Raw genomic sequence first — 21,255 nt, forward strand, 5'->3', positions numbered from 1 at the left:
GCTTTATAAGTGTGCCAGGAGTGAATGGCTCCTGCGCTGCCATTTTTTAGTAATAGATTGGAATTGTATAGAGAGAGTGGCAAACGCAGGGAATTACGTTATCGTATCTAACTTATACCCCGAGGGGATAATGTCATAACAACTGACTAAATGACAAGAAATACATAAAACATCAACATGACTTTAAAACAGAAAGTCATAATTATTTGCTAGTGTACATTCTTCTGCAGGACTGGTGTGATGGTCACCCATCTCATTTCAGTCGGTGTCATTTCAAGACATAATATTAAGGCACAAAACAGCGGCAGATGCAAACTGCAAGCTAACATACGTTGCAAGAATTAATTGCAATTTATTCGCTCTGATGAGTATGTGAATCCTGCATATCTTTTTCGTGACTTTTAACATAGTTTCCTCCAAGCACAAAAAATTAAAGCTCCGATGCCGGGAATCGAACCCGGGCCGTCTGGGTGAAAACCAGAAATCCTAACCACTAGACCACATCGGACTTAGTATAACTAGTTAAAATTAAGCTATATATAAAAGCGTCCTTACCGAGCCTAATACATTTAATATGATTGTGTCAACATATGATAACCATGATTCAGCTGACAGCATGACAGGAGAGTATTCAAAGCTCACAAAATTATACCAGTCGGTAATTATAGGATGCAGAAACGTATATCTACAACTGATAAAGGGCAAAGTTATGTATTTAGCTTAATTGTAATTACATGGAGTGTATGCATTGAAATTAACATGTACCATATGTCGACTTTACGAGTTCAAGTTGTCTGTCATGCAAACCACAACAGAAATCGTGTCAAATTACAGAACTTTTCGTTTTGCGATTAGGTCTTCTTTGAAAGACTTGGATTTAATTATCCCTCCCCCTTTTAGATCACGATTTTTTTTTTTTTTTAACTATGCGGGTAAGCTTAAGTTGCAAATTATACACGAAGCCGACAGTAGCGGGGATATTTCTGGTCATTATATTTCAACCTCGAATTGAGATTATGCTGCAGCTGTAATTTTAACTATCGCCGATTTCCTCTATCAAATATATTTACCGACAATTTCAGTATAATATTAACATGCATATATACCATACATATCAGGTAACACGTGTCCTTATATGATCAAGTTAAACAAGTGATAGTCATAAGCATCGGTGGTTCAGTGGTAGAATGCTCGCCTGCCACGCGGGCGGCCCGGGTTCGATTCCCGGCCGATGCATTTCTTTTTTCGTCTCTTTCAAATGTTTTCAATTGATTAGAGGACATATTGGCACATAATCGTATCATCCACAAATATATAGTGGGCATTACTGTTAATTAACGTAAAAAGAAATTCATTTGATGCCATCATTTCAAATACAACGCGTGCGTCTCTTCGCTTTGGAGGTCAATCTTGAAAAAGATACAAATAAATATCGGTAAGAACGCGCTTTATAAGTGTGCCAGGAGTGAATGGCTCCTGCGCTGCCATTTTTTAGTAATAGAGTGGAATTGTATAGAGAGAGTGGCAAACGCAGGGAATTACGTTATCGTATCTAACTTATACCCCGAGGGGATAATGTCATAACAACTGACTAAATGACAAGAAATACATAAAACATCAACATGACTTTAAAACAGAAAGTCATAATTATTTGCTAGTGTACATTCTTCTGCAGGACTGGTGTGATGGTCACCCATCTCATTTCAGTCGATGTCATTTCAAGACATAATATTAAGGCACAAAACAGCGGCAGATGCAAACTGCAAGCTAACATACGTTGCAAGAATTAATTGCAATTTATTCGCTCTGATGAGTATGTGAATCCTGCATATCTTGTTCGTGACTTTTAACATAGTTTCCTCCAAGCACAAAAAATTAAAGCTCCGATGCCGGGAATCGAACCCGGGCCGTCTGGGTGAAAACCAGAAATCCTAACCACTAGACCACATCGGACTTAGTATAACTAGTTAAAATTAAGCTATATATAAAAGCGTCCTTACCGAGCCTAATACATTTAATATGATTGTGTCAACATATGATAACCATGATTCAGCTGACAGCATGACAGGAGAGTATTCAAAGCTCACAAAATTATACCAGTCGGTAATTATAGGATGCAGAAACGTATATCTACAACTGATAAAGGGCAAAGTTATGTATTTAGCTTAATTGTAATTACATGGAGTGTATGCATTGAAATTAACATGTACCATATGTCGACTTTACGAGTTCAAGTTGTCTGTCATGCAAACCACAACAGAAATCGTGTCAAATTACAGAACTTTTCGTTTTGCGATTAGGTCTTCTTTGAAAGACTTGGATTTAATTATCCCTCCCCCTTTTAGATCACGATTTTTTTTTTTTTTTAACTATGCGGGTAAGCTTAAGTTGCAAATTATACACGAAGCCGACAGTAGCGGGGATATTTCTGGTCATTATATTTCAACCTCGAATTGAGATTATGCTGCAGCTGTAATTTTAACTATCGCCGATTTCCTCTATCAAATATATTTACCGACAATTTCAGTATAATATTAACATGCATATATACCATACATATCAGGTAACACGTGTCCTTATATGATCAAGTTAAACAAGTGATAGTCATAAGCATCGGTGGTTCAGTGGTAGAATGCTCGCCTGCCACGCGGGCGGCCCGGGTTCGATTCCCGGCCGATGCATTTCTTTTTTCGTCTCTTTCAAATGTTTTCAATTGATTAGAGGACATATTGGCACATAATCGTATCATCCACAAATATATAGTGGGCATTACTGTTAATTAACGTAAAAAGAAATTCATTTGATGCCATCATTTCAAATACAACGCGTGCGTCTCTTCGCTTTGGAGGTCAATCTTGAAAAAGATACAAATAAATATCGGTAAGAACGCGCTTTATAAGTGTGCCAGGAGTGAATGGCTCCTGCGCTGCCATTTTTTAGTAATAGAGTGGAATTGTATAGAGAGAGTGGCAAACGCAGGGAATTACGTTATCGTATCTAACTTATACCCCGAGGGGATAATGTCATAACAACTGACTAAATGACAAGAAATACATAAAACATCAACATGACTTTAAAACAGAAAGTCATAATTATTTGCTAGTGTACATTCTTCTGCAGGACTGGTGTGATGGTCACCCATCTCATTTCAGTCGGTGTCATTTCAAGACATAATATTAAGGCACAAAACAGCGGCAGATGCAAACTGCAAGCTAACATACGTTGCAAGAATTAATTGCAATTTATTCGCTCTGATGAGTATGTGAATCCTGCATATCTTGTTCGTGACTTTTAACATAGTTTCCTCCAAGCACAAAAAATTAAAGCTCCGATGCCGGGAATCGAACCCGGGCCGTCTGGGTGAAAACCAGAAATCCTAACCACTAGACCACATCGGACTTAGTATAACTAGTTAAAATTAAGCTATATATAAAAGCGTCCTTACCGAGCCTAATACATTTAATATGATTGTGTCAACATATGATAACCATGATTCAGCTGACAGCATGACAGGAGAGTATTCAAAGCTCACAAAATTATACCAGTCGGTAATTATAGGATGCAGAAACGTATATCTACAACTGATAAAGGGCAAAGTTATGTATTTAGCTTAATTGTAATTACATGGAGTGTATGCATTGAATTCGGGTTGTGAGTCCCGGATCATCACGGTCGTGTTTTTTGTAGCACCGCACTATACTTATTTATTGTTCATTTTCAGATTGAGTATCGACTATATTTTGTTGTATACAAGTAAGATTAATATAATCTTTTCAATAATAGATACTAATTTATTTTGTTTAACCTTATTTACAGTATATATATAGTTTGTTTTTTTTGTTTACCTTTGTCTTGTCCGCCATGATGGACGAGTCAGAAAATACTCAGTTCCGAACTGAGGATTTTTACAACGCATTGAGCAGTAGTGACCTAGAAACTACTGACAATGAAAGTCAACAGGGTCACTCATGGACAACCCAGGTTAAAAAACGTAAAAGAGTAGCAACAGGTTCCCCCGCTACCACCCATAACAACACAGTTATTAGAGTACCCTCCCTCCAAAATGCCCCCAACAAATATTTGCTCATAATAGCTAGTATAAACCCATCCATTAAACTTGGAAGACAAAACCCCATTAAAATTCAAAAGGCCCTATCGGATTCGGTAGGAGTTGCAAAAAATCTAAAGCAACTCGCAAACGGCAATTTACTAATCGAGTGCCAAGATAAGCATCAATGGAAAGACATCCAACAAAGAACCTCCATTGGTGAATGGTCGATTAGGTCAAGTTTGCCCAAATCGACTACATCATCAGCTGGAGTGATATACAACGTGCCGCTTGACATCGATATTGAGGATGAAGACTTAAAATCAGTCATGAAAGGTCAAAAAGTTAGTAAGGCAACACGTTTAACATACTATGATAAAAATAGTAATACAAGAAAAACGTCAAGATCAGTCAAACTGATCTTTGATGTTCCAATACTACCCCAAACCATAAATATTGGATTCAATAGCTACAAAATAAAGCTATATGTACCAAATCCCATCCAATGTTACAAATGTCAGGGATATGGGCATATGGCAGGTAATTGTAGCAATAAAAGAAAATGTAGGAAATGTGGTGAGGACCACCAATCCACTGAATGTAACACAGAATCCCCAAAGTGTGTAAATTGTAAAGGTGACCATCCATCGAACTATAAACTTTGTCCCTCAAGGGAGCAACAAAAACAAGCTCTCAAGGTAGTTAAAAGAGACAACATCACCTTGCATGAGGCAAATAAACAAGTGAAAGCTAAGGCTAAAGCAAGACCAGTTGTTCAGCAACTAGAAGCTGAACATACTGATATCAAAAAAGGTTATAAAAACACCAATATAATAGACCAAGTAATCCCAATTATAAGTGTTGCAATGCTTAATATACTTACATCCCAAACCCCAACAAGTGATCTTAATTTAGAAAAAGTTATTGGTTTCGTATCAATGGCAACCAAACAAATGTTTGGATTTGATTATGATGTTTCGAAAGGTCTTCAATTGGCCAATAGAGTAACAACAGAAATGCTATAATGTATTATACAAATCATAAAATATTAACAGAAGTAATGTTATATGTTCTATCTGTGCTTATAATGGCTAACTTTACTAGTTTACTAATATACAACATAATGTTCAGTATTGTTCATTGGAACTGTCGTGGTATTCACAATAATGCTGCAGAGTATATAGCTATGTCGCAAATAAAGCCCGATATAATATGCTTCCAGGAAACATGGTGTAAAAACGAGCAAGACCATCCACATGTAATGGGTTATAAAATAGCTGATTTTTCTGTTCGTAATACTAAATCACATGGAGGTACAGCAATATATGTCAGAGAAAACCTCCCATATCTGAAAAAGAATATTGATAGTAATTTAGAAATATCATGCATTAAATTTAATTTTGATAATAATGATATTACACTGGTCAATCTTTATGACACAGAATCAGATACCAAATTACCACAATATAATAATATATTTGACCAAATAGAGGGAAAATTTTTACTGTGTGGAGACTTTAATGCCCACCACACTATGTGGGGTGGTAAACATACAGATACTAAGGGAAGAGAGTTGTTCTCTTTCCTTGAGTATAAAGATATAGTACTTCTTAATGATGGTACAGGTACAAGGTGTAACCCCAGTACATTAGAACTGGCACCTATTGATTTGTCTTTTTGTAATTCTAGTCTAGCTAGTAAAATAACATGGTCAGTTGACCTCACTAGTTCTTATGGCAGTGACCATCATGTTGTAAATATTAATTTTAGTCATAAACAAATACTAACTGATGATTCTGAATCAGTATATAATTATAAGAAAGCAGACTGGGAGGCATTCTCCAGCAAATGTAATGAACATTTGAGTCCTGACATGATTTCTGACAATATAGAAGAAACATGTTCAAGACTAACAAACAAAATACTCCAAATAGCTGGGGAGTGCATCCCAGTCAAATTAAAAAATAATAAACCCAAAAAACCACAAGTACCATGGTGGACACCTGAATGCACTAAAAGTGTTAAAGAAAGGAATATTTGTAAAAACCGTGCCCAACATACAGGTTTTGGTACTGATTTTACTATATATAGAGAAAAAGAAAGAGCGTGCAGAAAAACTATTAAAGCTGCACAAGCTATGTATTGGGAGAGCTATTGTAACTCGCTAAATAATGATAGTAAATTGTCAGATGTATGGAAAAAAGTAAAATCAATGTTGGGTAAAACATTTAAAAAATTAAATTTACCAACCCTATTATATAATGATACCAAATATGAATGTACTCAAGACAAAGCAGATATACTTGCTACAAATTATGCTCAAGTCAGTAGTGATGATAATTACTCTGACAATTTTAAAAGTCAGAAACAAGATATAGAACAAAAGGAGTACAGTAAATTATTGCACTACTATAAGGATAACTCTGATAGTTATAATGAACCATATACTATGCAAGAATTAAAAGATGCTATCAGTGATACATCTGATACCTCCCCTGGAAAAGATAAAATTACGTATTCCATGTTCAAACAATTTACAGACAAATCACTGTCTGTGTTATTACTTTTTATTAATAGAGTTTGGTTTTTACAAAAACTTCCAAGTGAATGGAAGCATTCCATTATATCTCCAGTACTTAAACCTGGAAAAAACCCCACAGACCCACAGTCATATAGACCAATAGCCCTTACATCTAACTTTGTAAAAATTATGGAGAAAATGGTAAATAATAGATTACGGTGGTATCTAGAAAAAAATAATTTCTACACACCAAATCAGAGTGGATTTAGGAAAAATAGAAATACTATGGAACAAATAATTAGAATTGATAATGATATTCATAAAGCATTTCTCAAAAAACATTTCACAGTTGGTGTATTTATAGACTTCCAAAAAGCATTTGATATGCTTTGGAAAAAAGGGTTATTAATAAAAATGGCCTCACTAGGTATAAGAGGTAATATGTTAGGATGGGTAAAGGATTTTCTTAGTGACAGAACAATTCAAGTTAAAGTTAATAATACTTACTCTGAAATATTTATAATTCAGAATGGTACACCACAAGGTAGTTGTATAAGTCCTACACTATTTAACATCATGGTAAATGATATATCCAATAATTTAAAATACTGTGCTATGTCACAATTTGCAGATGACAGTGCTATATGGTTATCTGGCAAAAGCAATAAATATCTACAAAAAAGAATACAAGAGGATATAGATACAATTAGTACTTGGTGTGATAAATGGGGTTTCCTCATATCACAAACAAAAACTGTAGCTATGATATTTAGTAAGAATAGTTCCCCTTGTATTAAACTTAAACTTGGAGAAACAATATTGTCATTTGTTAAAGAAGTCAAGTTTCTAGGTATGATCTTTGATTCAAAACTAACATGGTTAAAACATATACATTATATAGAAAGCAGATGTTCAAGGGTGTTAAACTGCATGAAATTGTTAACTGGTACCAAATGGGGTGCAAACTGTTCTACCCTGAGAACAATATATATATCAATGATAAGGTCAAAGATAGATTATGGCTGTGAAGTTTATAACTCAGCCTCCCACTCTGTCAAGAAAAAACTAGATAGTATTCAAGCCCAAGCATTAAGAATATGTGCAGGTGCTCATAAAACTGCCAGTATAAGTGGATTACAGACTGAAATTGGTGACCCCCCATATGAGTTGAGAAGAAAAAGTCTTATTACTAAGTCTTTTTTAAATATATTAAGTCTGAATGACACAAACCCAACTATAAAGAGTTTACAAGAAAACGCTATATATGAATTTAATAAGGAAAAAATTAAGGAAAATCAAAAACCATATTGTGTTACTGCACATGATACTATGAACAAATTTAATGTAGACTATAATACTGTATACAAATGTAAAGAGTTCCCAACACCACCATGGCATGTTCTAAAACCACAGGTCAGAACGGAACTTACAAATATTATTACAAAAAAGGATAGTCCTCACCTAATTAAAAGTGAAGGAAATATCCTCATTGATAACAAGTATAGTAATTATTTAAAAATATATACAGATGGATCTAAGAATCCAGAAAACAACACAAATGCATGTGCTTTTGTAGTTCCGGAACTTAAAGTAAAAAAAGGTTTTAAATTACAAAATCATGTTTCAATATTTATGTGTGAATTGACAGCCATACTTTTATCTTTATATTGGTTAGAAGAATTTCAACCAGAAAATACTGTAATATTTGTAGATTCACTGTCAGCACTAAAAGCTATTACAGGAAGTATTTTTAAAGTTAAAACACAAATAATTTATGACATTCAATATATATATAGTAAACTGTCCAAATTAGGCCTAAATATCATTTTAGAATGGATACCCAGTCATGTGGGTTTAAGTGGTAATGAAATGGCAGACACAGCAGCTAAAAAGGCTCTATCAATAGAAACATGTATAACTAGTATACCACTTTACAAAGAAGACATCAAATGTTTATGTAAAAATTTACTAAAAAAAATGTGGCAACAATACTGGGAAAATAACACAAAAAGTAAACAACTACACACTATTCAAAATGATGTTAACTTTTGTATTACCATACCAAAGAGTACTAGAGAAAGAGAAAGAACTCTATTTAAACTTAGATCAAGTTATATATTCACTAATAAATTCAAATACACAATGGGTAAATGCAATAGTGAACTGTGTGACACATGTTTAGTAGTGGACGATATGCAACACTACCTGTTTAACTGTAGGAAGTACATACCACAAAGACAAAAAATGATGGAAAAGTTTGAAACATCAGGGGTAAAAGATCTCTCATATAAAAATTTATTTTCAGGATATTCTCAGACACTAATCCCAATATGGGATTTTTTAATAAACACCGGTATGCGATAAAAGTAAAATTATTCAGAAAATACTGAAAATCTAGCTATATATATATATTTCTAGTTTCTAGTGTAAATTTTGTAAAAACATGCTTAAAATTGTTTTAATAGGATACTTTTGGTCAGGGTTTGAAAACCTACAGATATTATCAGTATAGGTAAAGAGAAATATATAACTTTAGGGCTTGCAATTCATTAGTAAAATTACTTTTAAACAAAATATTGTAATATTAGTCACTGGACAACAATTCATGGATTTGAACAAGTATGACAACAAATATCAAATATTCAAAATACTATTACATCTGTAACAACTGATTAAATGAACTCTTAATAAGATAAAATCTAAGTAAGGAAATGAAAATGAAATTAATTTATAATTAATTAGCATTGAATAGATTCTTTTTTTATAAATTTGCTTATAAATGTCATAAATACATGTGATCATATGTAAAATATCATGCCACAGGAGTCTGACATATCTCCCTGAAATCATCAATCACAATCACTCTCTCGTCGGTCCATCCCAAATCAAATTGGGGACACAAACCTCACAATAAGAATTAACTGCATGTTTATATATGTACCTAACTAACACTATGAGGAATGTGATTCAGCTGCTGTCAATGGATAAACTATTGACACCGTAGCTAAAATATTGATAGGGTTATACATGGGGTCGACTGACGAGATGAGTTATCTTAATGTGGGATATTTTTCTTTAAGGGCACTGGCTTGCCAGAACCCCGGTCATTGTGATATGATGATTTTAAGAACCAACCAGCACATTTTACAACGACCAAAAACAATGCACCGTGTAAATACTAACCTAGTATTAGTATTATTGTCTATCATTTTTAGTCACGGCTGCTAAATCATCCGTTTAGACTGGAAAATGTTTGTTTACAGCCTCCTCGCCGGGTATGCTTGCAGCACATGGTTACCACGTGGTACGGCTGCAAGTATTTACCAACAATTTATTTCTTTACAGTGCAAGGGAAACAACTCCAGTCTAAACGGGCGACACCAAAAACAAATAATTCGGTAGATATATATTATTTACCTTTTTTTTCTTAGTTTTTTTTTATTTCTAAATATTGGCTTTTTAATAGTTGTAACAGAGCTGGAGGGTATCATTTATCAGTTTATGATTTCTAAATATAAGAAACATAACCCCGTTGAATTTGACAATATACGGCACTAAAACTTCTACGAAAGTTTTTATTTTTAAAGTAGTACGTACACTAAATCAAGTACTACCAAGATAGCACTCTCTGGTATACATCTATACTGTACATAACTGCAAACATGAACACTTACAATTTATTACACACAAATATGTTACAACAATACATTATAGATTCTAAGTATACATACACAGTAATTTATATATTTTTTTTCTTCTCAGATAACGTAAGTTTAAGAAACTTTTATAAGTGAGGGTGCTATCTTTAAGTCAAACTCAATATACAGAGAATCACAATTTACCAAGGACGTACGAGCCGCGGTATAATTGTATTAATGTGTATACCATGTACGGGAATATGTCAGACCCCTTCTACGATTTGCATATTTGTAAAAGTCAGATATGTCTATCCAAAAGTATATGATACTTACTATTTTCATGTTTAAAAAACAAACACACCTACCTACCAAATCATTCAATACTTATAAACACAGAAGGTTAAGTTACAAATAACGGAATAATAAGCTCACATATATTTTTCTTCGTAATAAAAAAAATTAACCAATAGATAATCAAGATAATTAAAATACACACTATAGCTCAGATTTAAATAACAAGATTAATTAAATTTAAGGGGGAAAAAAAAACTCACAAAATTTTTATAATAGAATACATGATATAGGCTAACACCTAAATAATGAAAAATTTAAAACATTTACTTGAAATGTTTTTATATAAGGTAATCTGGCGCAATACCCGCAAGGGTAGTCGCCATTAAATTCTATTTAGTAGTAGTAGTAGTAGTATGCATTGAAATTAACATGTACCATATGTCGACTTTACGAGTTCAAGTTGTCTGTCATGCAAACCACAACAGAAATCGTGTCAAATTACAGAACTTTTCGTTTTGCGATTAGGTCTTCTTTGAAAGACTTGGATTTAATTATCCCTCCCCCTTTTAGATCACGATTTTTTTTTTTTTTTAACTATGCGGGTAAGCTTAAGTTGCAAATTATACACGAAGCCGACAGTAGCGGGGATATTTCTGGTCATTATATTTCAACCTCGAATTGAGATTATGCTGCAGCTGTAATTTTAACTATCGCCGATTTCCTCTATCAAATATATTTACCGACAATTTCAGTATAATATTAACATGCATATATACCATACATATCAGGTAACACGTGTCCTTATATGATCAAGTTAAACAAGTGATAGTCATAAGCATCGGTGGTTCAGTGGTAGAATGCTCGCCTGCCACGCGGGCGGCCCGGGTTCGATTCCCGGCCGATGCATTTCTTTTTTCGTCTCTTTCAAATGTTTTCAATTGATTAGAGGACATATTGGCACATAATCGTATCATCCACAAATATATAGTGGGCATTACTGTTAATTAACGTAAAAAGAAATTCATTTGATGCCATCATTTCAAATACAACGCGTGCGTCTCTTCGCTTTGGAGGTCAATCTTGAAAAAGATACAAATAAATATCGGTAAGAACGCGCTTTATAAGTGTGCCAGGAGTGAATGGCTCCTGCGCTGCCATTTTTTAGTAATAGAGTGGAATTGTATAGAGAGAGTGGCAAACGCAGGGAATTACGTTATCGTATCTAACTTATACCCCGAGGGGATAATGTCATAACAACTGACTAAATGACAAGAAATACATAAAACATCAACATGACTTTAAAACAGAAAGTCATAATTATTTGCTAGTGTACATTCTTCTGCAGGACTGGTGTGATGGTCACCCATCTCATTTCAGTCGGTGTCATTTCAAGACATAATATTAAGGCACAAAACAGCGGCAGATGCAAACTGCAAGCTAACATACGTTGCAAGAATTAATTGCAATTTATTCGCTCTGATGAGTATGTGAATCCTGCATATCTTGTTCGTGACTTTTAACATAGTTTCCTCCAAGCACAAAAAATTAAAGCTCCGATGCCGGGAATCGAACCCGGGCCGTCTGGGTGAAAACCAGAAATCCTAACCACTAGACCACATCGGACTTAGTATAACTAGTTAAAATTAAGCTATATATAAAAGCGTCCTTACCGAGCCTAATACATTTAATATGATTGTGTCAACATATGATAACCATGATTCAGCTGACAGCATGACAGGAGAGTATTCAAAGCTCACAAAATTATACCAGTCGGTAATTATAGGATGCAGAAACGTATATCTACAACTGATAAAGGGCAAAGTTATGTATTTAGCTTAATTGTAATTACATGGAGTGTATGCATTGAAATTAACATGTACCATATGTCGACTTTACGAGTTCAAGTTGTCTGTCATGCAAACCACAACAGAAATCGTGTCAAATTACAGAACTTTTCGTTTTGCGATTAGGTCTTCTTTGAAAGACTTGGATTTAATTATCCCTCCCCCTTTTAGATCACGATTTTTTTTTTTTTTAACTATGCGGGTAAGCTTAAGTTGCAAATTATACACGAAGCCGACAGTAGCGGGGATATTTCTGGTCATTATATTTCAACCTCGAATTGAGATTATGCTGCAGCTGTAATTTTAACTATCGCCGATTTCCTCTATCAAATATATTTACCGACAATTTCAGTATAATATTAACATGCATATATACCATACATATCAGGTAACACGTGTCCTTATATGATCAAGTTAAACAAGTGATAGTCATAAGCATCGGTGGTTCAGTGGTAGAATGCTCGCCTGCCACGCGGGCGGCCCGGGTTCGATTCCCGGCCGATGCATTTCTTTTTTCGTCTCTTTCAAATGTTTTCAATTGATTAGAGGACATATTGGCACATAATCGTATCATCCACAAATATATAGTGGGCATTACTGTTAATTAACGTAAAAAGAAATTCATTTGATGCCATCATTTCAAATACAACGCGTGCGTCTCTTCGCTTTGGAGGTCAATCTTGAAAAAGATACAAATAAATATCGGTAAGAACGCGCTTTATAAGTGTGCCAGGAGTGAATGGCTCCTGCGCTGCCATTTTTTAGTAATAGAGTGGAATTGTATAGAGAGAGTGGCAAACGCAGGGAATTACGTTATCGTATCTAACTTATACCCCGAGGGGATAATGTCATAACAACTGACTAAATGACAAGAAATACATAAAACATCAACATGACTTTAAAACAGAAAGTCATAATTATTTGCTAGTGTACATTCTTCTGCAGGACTGGTGTGATGGTCACCCATCTCATTTCAGTCGGTGTCATTTCAAGACATAATATTAAGGCACAAAACAGCGGCAGATGCAAACTGCAAGCTAACATACGTTGCAAGAATTAATTGCAATTTATTCGCTCTGATGAGTATGTGAATCCTGCATATCTTGTTCGTGACTTTTAACATAGTTTCCTCCAAGCACAAAAAATTAAAGCTCCGATGCCGGGAATCGAACCCGGGCCGTCTGGGTGAAAACCAGAAATCCTAACCACTAGACCACATCGGACTTAGTATAACTAGTTAAAATTAAGCTATATATAAAAGCGTCCTTACCGAGCCTAATACATTTAATATGATTGTGTCAACATATGATAACCATGATTCAGCTGACAGCATGACAGGAGAGTATTCAAAGCTCACAAAATTATACCAGTCGGTAATTATAGGATGCAGAAACGTATATCTACAACTGATAAAGGGCAAAGTTATGTATTTAGCTTAATTGTAATTACATGGAGTGTATGCATTGAAATTAACATGTACCATATGTCGACTTTACGAGTTCAAGTTGTCTGTCATGCAAACCACAACAGAAATCGTGTCAAATTACAGAACTTTTCGTTTTGCGATTAGGTCTTCTTTGAAAGACTTGGATTTAATTATCCCTCCCCCTTTTAGATCACGATTTTTTTTTTTTTTAACTATGCGGGTAAGCTTAAGTTGCAAATTATACACGAAGCCGACAGTAGCGGGGATATTTCTGGTCATTATATTTCAACCTCGAATTGAGATTATGCTGCAGCTGTAATTTTAACTATCGCCGATTTCCTCTATCAAATATATTTACCGACAATTTCAGTATAATATTAACATGCATATATACCATACATATCAGGTAACACGTGTCCTTATATGATCAAGTTAAACAAGTGATAGTCATAAGCATCGGTGGTTCAGTGGTAGAATGCTCGCCTGCCACGCGGGCGGCCCGGGTTCGATTCCCGGCCGATGCATTTCTTTTTTCGTCTCTTTCAAATGTTTTCAATTGATTAGAGGACATATTGGCACATAATCGTATCATCCACAAATATATAGTGGGCATTACTGTTAATTAACGTAAAAAGAAATTCATTTGATGCCATCATTTCAAATACAACGCGTGCGTCTCTTCGCTTTGGAGGTCAATCTTGAAAAAGATACAAATAAATATCGGTAAGAACGCGCTTTATAAGTGTGCCAGGAGTGAATGGCTCCTGCGCTGCCATTTTTTAGTAATAGAGTGGAATTGTATAGAGAGAGTGGCAAACGCAGGGAATTACGTTATCGTATCTAACTTATACCCCGAGGGGATAATGTCATAACAACTGACTAAATGACAAGAAATACATAAAACATCAACATGACTTTAAAACAGAAAGTCATAATTATTTGCTAGTGTACATTCTTCTGCAGGACTGGTGTGATGGTCACCCATCTCATTTCAGTCGGTGTCATTTCAAGACATAATATTAAGGCACAAAACAGCGGCAGATGCAAACTGCAAGCTAACATACGTTGCAAGAATTAATTGCAATTTATTCGCTCTGATGAGTATGTGAATCCTGCATATCTTGTTCGTGACTTTTAACATAGTTTCCTCCAAGCACAAAAAATTAAAGCTCCGATGCCGGGAATCGAACCCGGGCCGTCTGGGTGAAAACCAGAAATCCTAACCACTAGACCACATCGGACTTAGTATAACTAGTTAAAATTAAGCTATATATAAAAGCGTCCTTACCGAGCCTAATACATTTAATATGATTGTGTCAACATATGATAACCATGATTCAGCTGACAGCATGACAGGAGAGTATTCAAAGCTCACAAAATTATACCAGTCGGTAATTATAGGATGCAGAAACGTATATCTACAACTGATAAAGGGCAAAGTTATGTATTTAGCTTAATTGTAATTACATGGAGTGTATGCATTGAAATTAACATGTACCATATGTCGACTTTACGAGTTCAAGTTGTCTGTCATGCAAACCACAACAGAAATCGTGTCAAATTACAGAACTTTTCGTTTTGCGATTAGGTCTTCTTTGAAAGACTTGGATTTAATTATCCCTCCCCCTTTTAGATCACGATTTTTTTTTTTTTTAACTATGCGGGTAAGCTTAAGTTGCAAATTATACACGAAGCCGACAGTAGCGGGGATATTTCTGGTCATTATATTTCAACCTCGAATTGAGATTATGCTGCAGCTGTAATTTTAACTATCGCCGATTTCCTCTATCAAATATATTTACCGACAATTTCAGTATAATATTAACATGCATATATACCATACATATCAGGTAACACGTGTCCTTATATGATCAAGTTAAACAAGTGATAGTCATAAGCATCGGTGGTTCAGTGGTAGAATGCTCGCCTGCCACGCGGGCGGCCCGGGTTCGATTCCCGGCCGATGCATTTCTTTTTTCGTCTCTTTCAAATGTTTTCAATTGATTATAGGACATATTGGCACATAATCGTATCATCCACAAATATATAGTGGGCATTACTGTTAATTAACGTAAAAAGAAATTCATTTGATGCCATCATTTCAAATACAACGCGTGCGTCTCTTCGCTTTGGAGGTCAATCTTGAAAAAGATACAAATAAATATCGGTAAGAACGCGCTTTATAAGTGGGCCAGGAGTGAATGGCTCCTGCGCTGCCATTTTTTAGTAATAGAGTGGAATTGTATAGAGAGAGTGGCAAACGCAGGGAATTACGTTATCGTATCTAACTTATACCCCGAGGGGATAATGTCATAACAACTGACTAAATGACAAGAAATACATAAAACATCAACATGACTTTAAAACAGAAAGTCATAATTATTTGCTAGTGTACATTCTTCTGCAGGACTGGTGTGATGGTCACCCATCTCATTTCAGTCGGTGTCATTTCAAGACATAATATTAAGGCACAAAACAGCGGCAGATGCAAACTGCAAGCTAACATACGTTGCAAGAATTAATTGCAATTTATTCGCTCTGATGAGTATGTGAATCCTGCATATCTTTTTCGTGACTTTTAATTTATTGTTTATGTTGAGGATTTTGTGAAATTTCTCATTTTTGAAAACATTAGTGCATAAGGATTAAATAAAACATAGTTTCCTCCAAGCACAAAAAATTAAAGCTCCGATGCCGGGAATCGAACCCGGGCCGTCTGGGTGAAAACCAGAAATCCTAACCACTAGACCACATCGGACTTAGTATAACTAGTTAAAATTAAGCTATATATAAAAGCGTCCTTACCGAGCCTAATACATTTAATATGGGTACACAAATTTGCTCCGTGAATCTACTAGTTTATTTATTGTTTATGTTGAGGATTTTGTGAAATTTCTCATTTTTGAAAACATTAGTGCATAAGGATTAAATAAAATTGCGTAAATATGGAAGGTTTAAACATTGCCTGCTTTGACCCACTTAGTCAACAATCAGCAGAAGATTATGTGCAGTCGGTAATGTCCCAGACTACTGTTGGAAACAGAATGACAACAGCAGCAGATATACATACAGAGAACAATGTGAGTAAAAATACAGAAAAAATAGCAAATGTTGGTACAAAACGCTGTTTATCACCAGATCCTAATTCTAAACCAAATAACTGTAAAAAACTAAAATCAATTTGTGGTGACAAAGACGACGAGATATATCGATTATCAGATTCACAACAGTGTACTATTACAGATAAGAGTGATATTAGTGAACTGAAATCGTTGATTTTAGGATTAACGGGCACCATGAATAGTATTTGTGAAGTAATGACAAAACGGATGGATGACTTTGAAAAGAATATCCCTAGGCAAGTCGCTGCTATGATTGATACAAAAATATCTGAAGAGATTAGTAAGGTCAAAGAGCAATTTAAGGTTGATCTGAATGCTGTCACCGAAAAAGTAAACAAGATGGAAACTTCTTACGCTAATGTGGTAAAAACTAATACAGACCGCACTACATATGATGATAGCCTTGTGATTCGTAACTTACCTGAAACCGAAACAGAAAATGTTGTAAATAAAGTTATCAGTGTTTTTAAAGATGGATTACGCTTGAAAGATATACAAGTGGTTTCAGCGGAAAGAAAGAAAACGGCAAATAAAAAGAAACACGGGGTTGTGGTAGTAAAGTTACAGTCAAGTGCAGAAAAACGTAAAGTGATGGAAAAGAAAAGAGAGCTGAAACAGTCGAGAAATTTCCAGGACGTTTTTATCGAAAACGATATACCGAAAGCACAGAGGCTAATGAACAACAACTTGCGCAATATAGTGAAAGCAATCGGTATGAATAAGCTTGAAATGAGAGGAACAAGGGTTTGTCCAACATCATATGATAATCGTGTGTCTAGGGAGAAAAGTCCTGTCGTAGCCGGTAAAAGCGATGTCAATCAAGTGAATGGACAACCAAGAACACAACCAACAAATAATAATTCTGGACGTGGTAGAAATGGTGGCGTCAGAGGTCGAAATGGTAAACGAAGAGGGTATTAGGTTAAATGTGGATTTTGGAACTTAAATGGCTGGAATACTGATTGTAAACGGGATAAATTTAACCTTTTAACCGATATCATCGCACAATGTAATCTGCATATAGTTGGACTGGCGGAAACACACTTAAGAGGAAATGATTCTATTGTAATGCATGGATATCAATGGTTTGGCCATAACCGAAATAATATACATAAACGTGCGAAATGTGGATCGGGTGGAGTTGGTGTTTTAGTCAGGAACGATTTTGCTGACCAGTTTTCAATAGAAATTGTCGAAAGCAGTAAAGATGGAATCATGTGGATTCGATTTACTGAAAAAAACTGTGTCCAAAACTGTTTTTATGTTTGCGTGGTGTATTTGCCACCAGAGAACTCTACTAGAGCTGTAAACGCACAAGAATTTTTTGATAATATTATCGGTGATATTTATACAATTCCGAATGAAAATATGTTTTATCTATGTGGAGATTGGAATAGCCGATGTGGTGATATGCTAGACTATATACCAGGCGTAGATTCCTTACCAGAACGAAATGTAGTTGATTTTAAATGTAATACGTATGGAAGTATATTTTGCGATTTTCTATCTGATATAAGCTGTTGTATACTTAATGGCCGAAATACGACTCAAAACGACTTTACGTACGTATCTACTCGAGGATCTAGTGTAGTAGATTACTGTATAGTACCTTACGAAAAGTTACAAAATTTTGAAAAGTTTAGTGTAAGTCGTGCAAGTACCTTAGTCGACACTGTAAATGGCATTGGAAAATATGACTTAAAAGGAATTGTTCCAGATCATTCTATGTTATCATGGGAGATGTCACTAGACTTTTTAGTGACTGAAATAACACGTGAAAATACCAAGCAATCTGTTAAGAAGAGGTACGACACACAAAACATACCTCAGGACTTTCTTGTAAATTCGGAAGCTATTTGTGACTTAAACAAACTTATTTTAGACCTTGAAAACTCAAATAAGTCACAAGTCGATTTAGACCAGATGTATTGTGAATTTGTTAAAGTGGTAAAATCAGAGATGTCAAGTAAACTTTCATGTAAAACATATATAACGGATGGATTTAATAACAAACGCCGTAGATGCAAAAAACCATGGTGGAATGAAGAACTAACCGTTTTATGGAATTGTGTTTGTAGTGCAGAAAAAATATGGATTAAAGCAACCTGTAATAAAAGTACGTTACGTCATAATTATGTCCAAAAGAGGAAACATTTCGATAAAGCGTGTCAACGTTCCAAACGCCAATACTGGTATAGTATGCAAGATGAATTAAAGAACTTAGAAGATAACCCAAAAGAATTTTGGAGGAAAATCGGGAAAATTGGAGTAGGAAACAACAGGCAAAGTATTCCAATGGAAGTGAAAATGGAAGATAATTCAATATGTACCGATCCGAAAATTGTTTTAGATAAATGGAAATGTGATTTTTCAAATATGTTGAATTCTGGAAATTTATATGAAACTACCGAAAAAGATGTTAACAGTTGCATAATAACCGATGATATTCTTGATAGTGAAATAACCAATGAAGAAGTTGTCAATATTTTAAAATTGTCAAAAGCGGGAAAATCTCCTGGTTGTGATGAAATTCCGATGGAGATGTATAAAAATCAGACAGCTATAAACGCCCTTACTCAAGTGTTCAACATTTGTTATAATACAGGAATGATACCGGAGCTATGGAGTAGAGGAATAATCACCCCCATACCGAAGAGTTCGACTTCCGACCCTCGGGACCCGATGTCTTACAGAGGAATAACGTTGGCGCCAACTTCATATAAACTGTATTGCGGAGTACTGAATTCAAGATTAACTGTAAAGCTTGATGATCTAAATTTTATACATGATGAACAAAATGGTTTTAGATCTAATCGTAATACTATTGATCATTTGTCAACAATTACAACTATTATTGAAACAAGAAAAATGTGTAAAATGTCAACTTTTGCAGCTTTTATTGATTTCAAAAAAGCATATGATACTGTAAACAGATTTTTATTATTTTGTAAACTTGAGTCAATAGGAATTAGTAGTAAAATGTTGAATGCTTTAAAATCTTTATATCATAAAGTACAGTCATGTGTTAAAGTTAATGGGAATTTAACCCAATGGTTTGATGTTCAATGTGGTTTAAAACAAGGGTGTGTGTTATCGCCCATTTTATTCAATATTTTTATTAATAATTTAGTAAATGAGGTTAAAAGTTTAAATGTTGGTATTCCGATAGAGGAAGAGAAAATATGTATTTTGCTCTATGCTGATGATATTGTTTTACTTGCTGAAAATGAATCAGACTTACAGATGCTCTTAAATGTTTTACATATGTGGTGTCATACAAATGATATTAGTGTTAATTTGAGTAAATCTAAGATTATTCATTTTAGACCACCTTCTTTTCCAAGGTCTATTTATACATTTATGCTGGGTAATGATAATATTGAAACTGTAATACAATATACTTACCTTGGTTTACATCTTACAGAATTTTTAAATTATGATTTAATGGCAAAAGCTATTGCCAAGTCGGCAAGTAGAGCTCTTGGGTTATTGATCGCAAAATGTAAATCAAATGGTGGTTTTTGTTACTCTACTTATACAAAGCTTTTTGACACACTTGTATGGTCAGTCATCGATTATGGTGCTTCAATATGGGGAACAAGAGAATTCTCGTGCATAAATGCTGTTAAAAACAGAGCGATGAGATTTTTTATGGGTGTAGGAAAGTATACACCAAACTTATCTCTCTATGGTGATATGGGCTGGATTCCATGCAATGTAAAGCAATGGACAGCTGTTTTTAGATTATGGTCCAGATTTTGTAAAATGGACAATAATAGATTGAACAAAAGAGTATTTATATGGTCATATAAGTATGGAAATAAGCCAATTAAAAACTGGTGCTTCAGAGTGATGACTAAGTTTAAAGAGTATAATCTTGAACCATATTGTAACTGTGATATATTGTTAACTAAAAATGTAATTAAGGATATAGAATGCTTAGCTATTGATTTATATAAAACTGAATGGCATAATAAGTTGGTTTCGAATGAATATGCCAAACTTCGTACTTATAAATTATTTAAAACAGAATTTAAGGTAGAAAATTACATTTGTAAAACTATTGCAGGGAAATATAGAAGTGCTTTTGCAAAATTTCGTTGTGGTGTTGCGCCCCTAAAAATTGAAACGGGCCGGTATCAGAACTTACCTATTAATGAACGAATATGTTTTAGTTGTAATGAAACCATAGAAGATGAGAAACATGTAATTTTGAAATGTCCACTATATGCAGATTTTCGTGCTGTGTTGTTTAGTCATGCTAATTCTTTTTGTCATGATTTTAATAGTATGTCAGATGATGATAAATTTGTATTTTTATTTAGTGATGAAAATGTTTATTTTTACACTGCCAAAATCTGC

General features: G+C 34.5%; 13 non-coding genes across 13 annotated transcripts; 6 read left to right on the forward strand and 7 right to left on the reverse strand.

Annotated features, from left to right (window-relative positions):
• Positions 1-436: 436 nt before the first annotated feature.
• Trnae-uuc (transfer RNA glutamic acid (anticodon UUC)) lies at positions 437-508 on the reverse strand. Its single transcript has one exon. It is a non-coding gene; the product is annotated as a tRNA-Glu (tRNA).
• A 657-nt stretch (positions 509-1,165) lies between these two features.
• Trnag-gcc (transfer RNA glycine (anticodon GCC)) lies at positions 1,166-1,236 on the forward strand. The gene has a single exon. It is a non-coding gene; the product is annotated as a tRNA-Gly (tRNA).
• Positions 1,237-1,881: 645 nt separating this feature from the next.
• Positions 1,882-1,953, reverse strand: Trnae-uuc (transfer RNA glutamic acid (anticodon UUC)). Its single transcript has one exon. It is a non-coding gene; the product is annotated as a tRNA-Glu (tRNA).
• A 657-nt stretch (positions 1,954-2,610) lies between these two features.
• On the forward strand, positions 2,611-2,681 carry Trnag-gcc (transfer RNA glycine (anticodon GCC)). Its single transcript has one exon. It is a non-coding gene; the product is annotated as a tRNA-Gly (tRNA).
• Positions 2,682-3,326: 645 nt separating this feature from the next.
• On the reverse strand, positions 3,327-3,398 carry Trnae-uuc (transfer RNA glutamic acid (anticodon UUC)). Its single transcript has one exon. It is a non-coding gene; the product is annotated as a tRNA-Glu (tRNA).
• Positions 3,399-11,336: 7,938 nt separating this feature from the next.
• Trnag-gcc (transfer RNA glycine (anticodon GCC)) lies at positions 11,337-11,407 on the forward strand. The gene has a single exon. It is a non-coding gene; the product is annotated as a tRNA-Gly (tRNA).
• A 645-nt stretch (positions 11,408-12,052) lies between these two features.
• On the reverse strand, positions 12,053-12,124 carry Trnae-uuc (transfer RNA glutamic acid (anticodon UUC)). The gene has a single exon. It is a non-coding gene; the product is annotated as a tRNA-Glu (tRNA).
• Positions 12,125-12,780: 656 nt separating this feature from the next.
• On the forward strand, positions 12,781-12,851 carry Trnag-gcc (transfer RNA glycine (anticodon GCC)). Its single transcript has one exon. It is a non-coding gene; the product is annotated as a tRNA-Gly (tRNA).
• A 645-nt stretch (positions 12,852-13,496) lies between these two features.
• Positions 13,497-13,568, reverse strand: Trnae-uuc (transfer RNA glutamic acid (anticodon UUC)). Its single transcript has one exon. It is a non-coding gene; the product is annotated as a tRNA-Glu (tRNA).
• A 656-nt stretch (positions 13,569-14,224) lies between these two features.
• Trnag-gcc (transfer RNA glycine (anticodon GCC)) lies at positions 14,225-14,295 on the forward strand. Its single transcript has one exon. It is a non-coding gene; the product is annotated as a tRNA-Gly (tRNA).
• A 645-nt stretch (positions 14,296-14,940) lies between these two features.
• Positions 14,941-15,012, reverse strand: Trnae-uuc (transfer RNA glutamic acid (anticodon UUC)). The gene has a single exon. It is a non-coding gene; the product is annotated as a tRNA-Glu (tRNA).
• A 656-nt stretch (positions 15,013-15,668) lies between these two features.
• On the forward strand, positions 15,669-15,739 carry Trnag-gcc (transfer RNA glycine (anticodon GCC)). The gene has a single exon. It is a non-coding gene; the product is annotated as a tRNA-Gly (tRNA).
• A 718-nt stretch (positions 15,740-16,457) lies between these two features.
• Positions 16,458-16,529, reverse strand: Trnae-uuc (transfer RNA glutamic acid (anticodon UUC)). Its single transcript has one exon. It is a non-coding gene; the product is annotated as a tRNA-Glu (tRNA).
• Between the last annotated feature and the right edge of the window lie 4,726 nt (positions 16,530-21,255).

The sequence above is a fragment of the Mytilus edulis genome, chromosome 11 (genome assembly GCF_963676685.1).
Source record: "Mytilus edulis chromosome 11, xbMytEdul2.2, whole genome shotgun sequence".
NCBI lineage: Eukaryota > Metazoa > Mollusca > Bivalvia > Mytilida > Mytilidae > Mytilus > Mytilus edulis.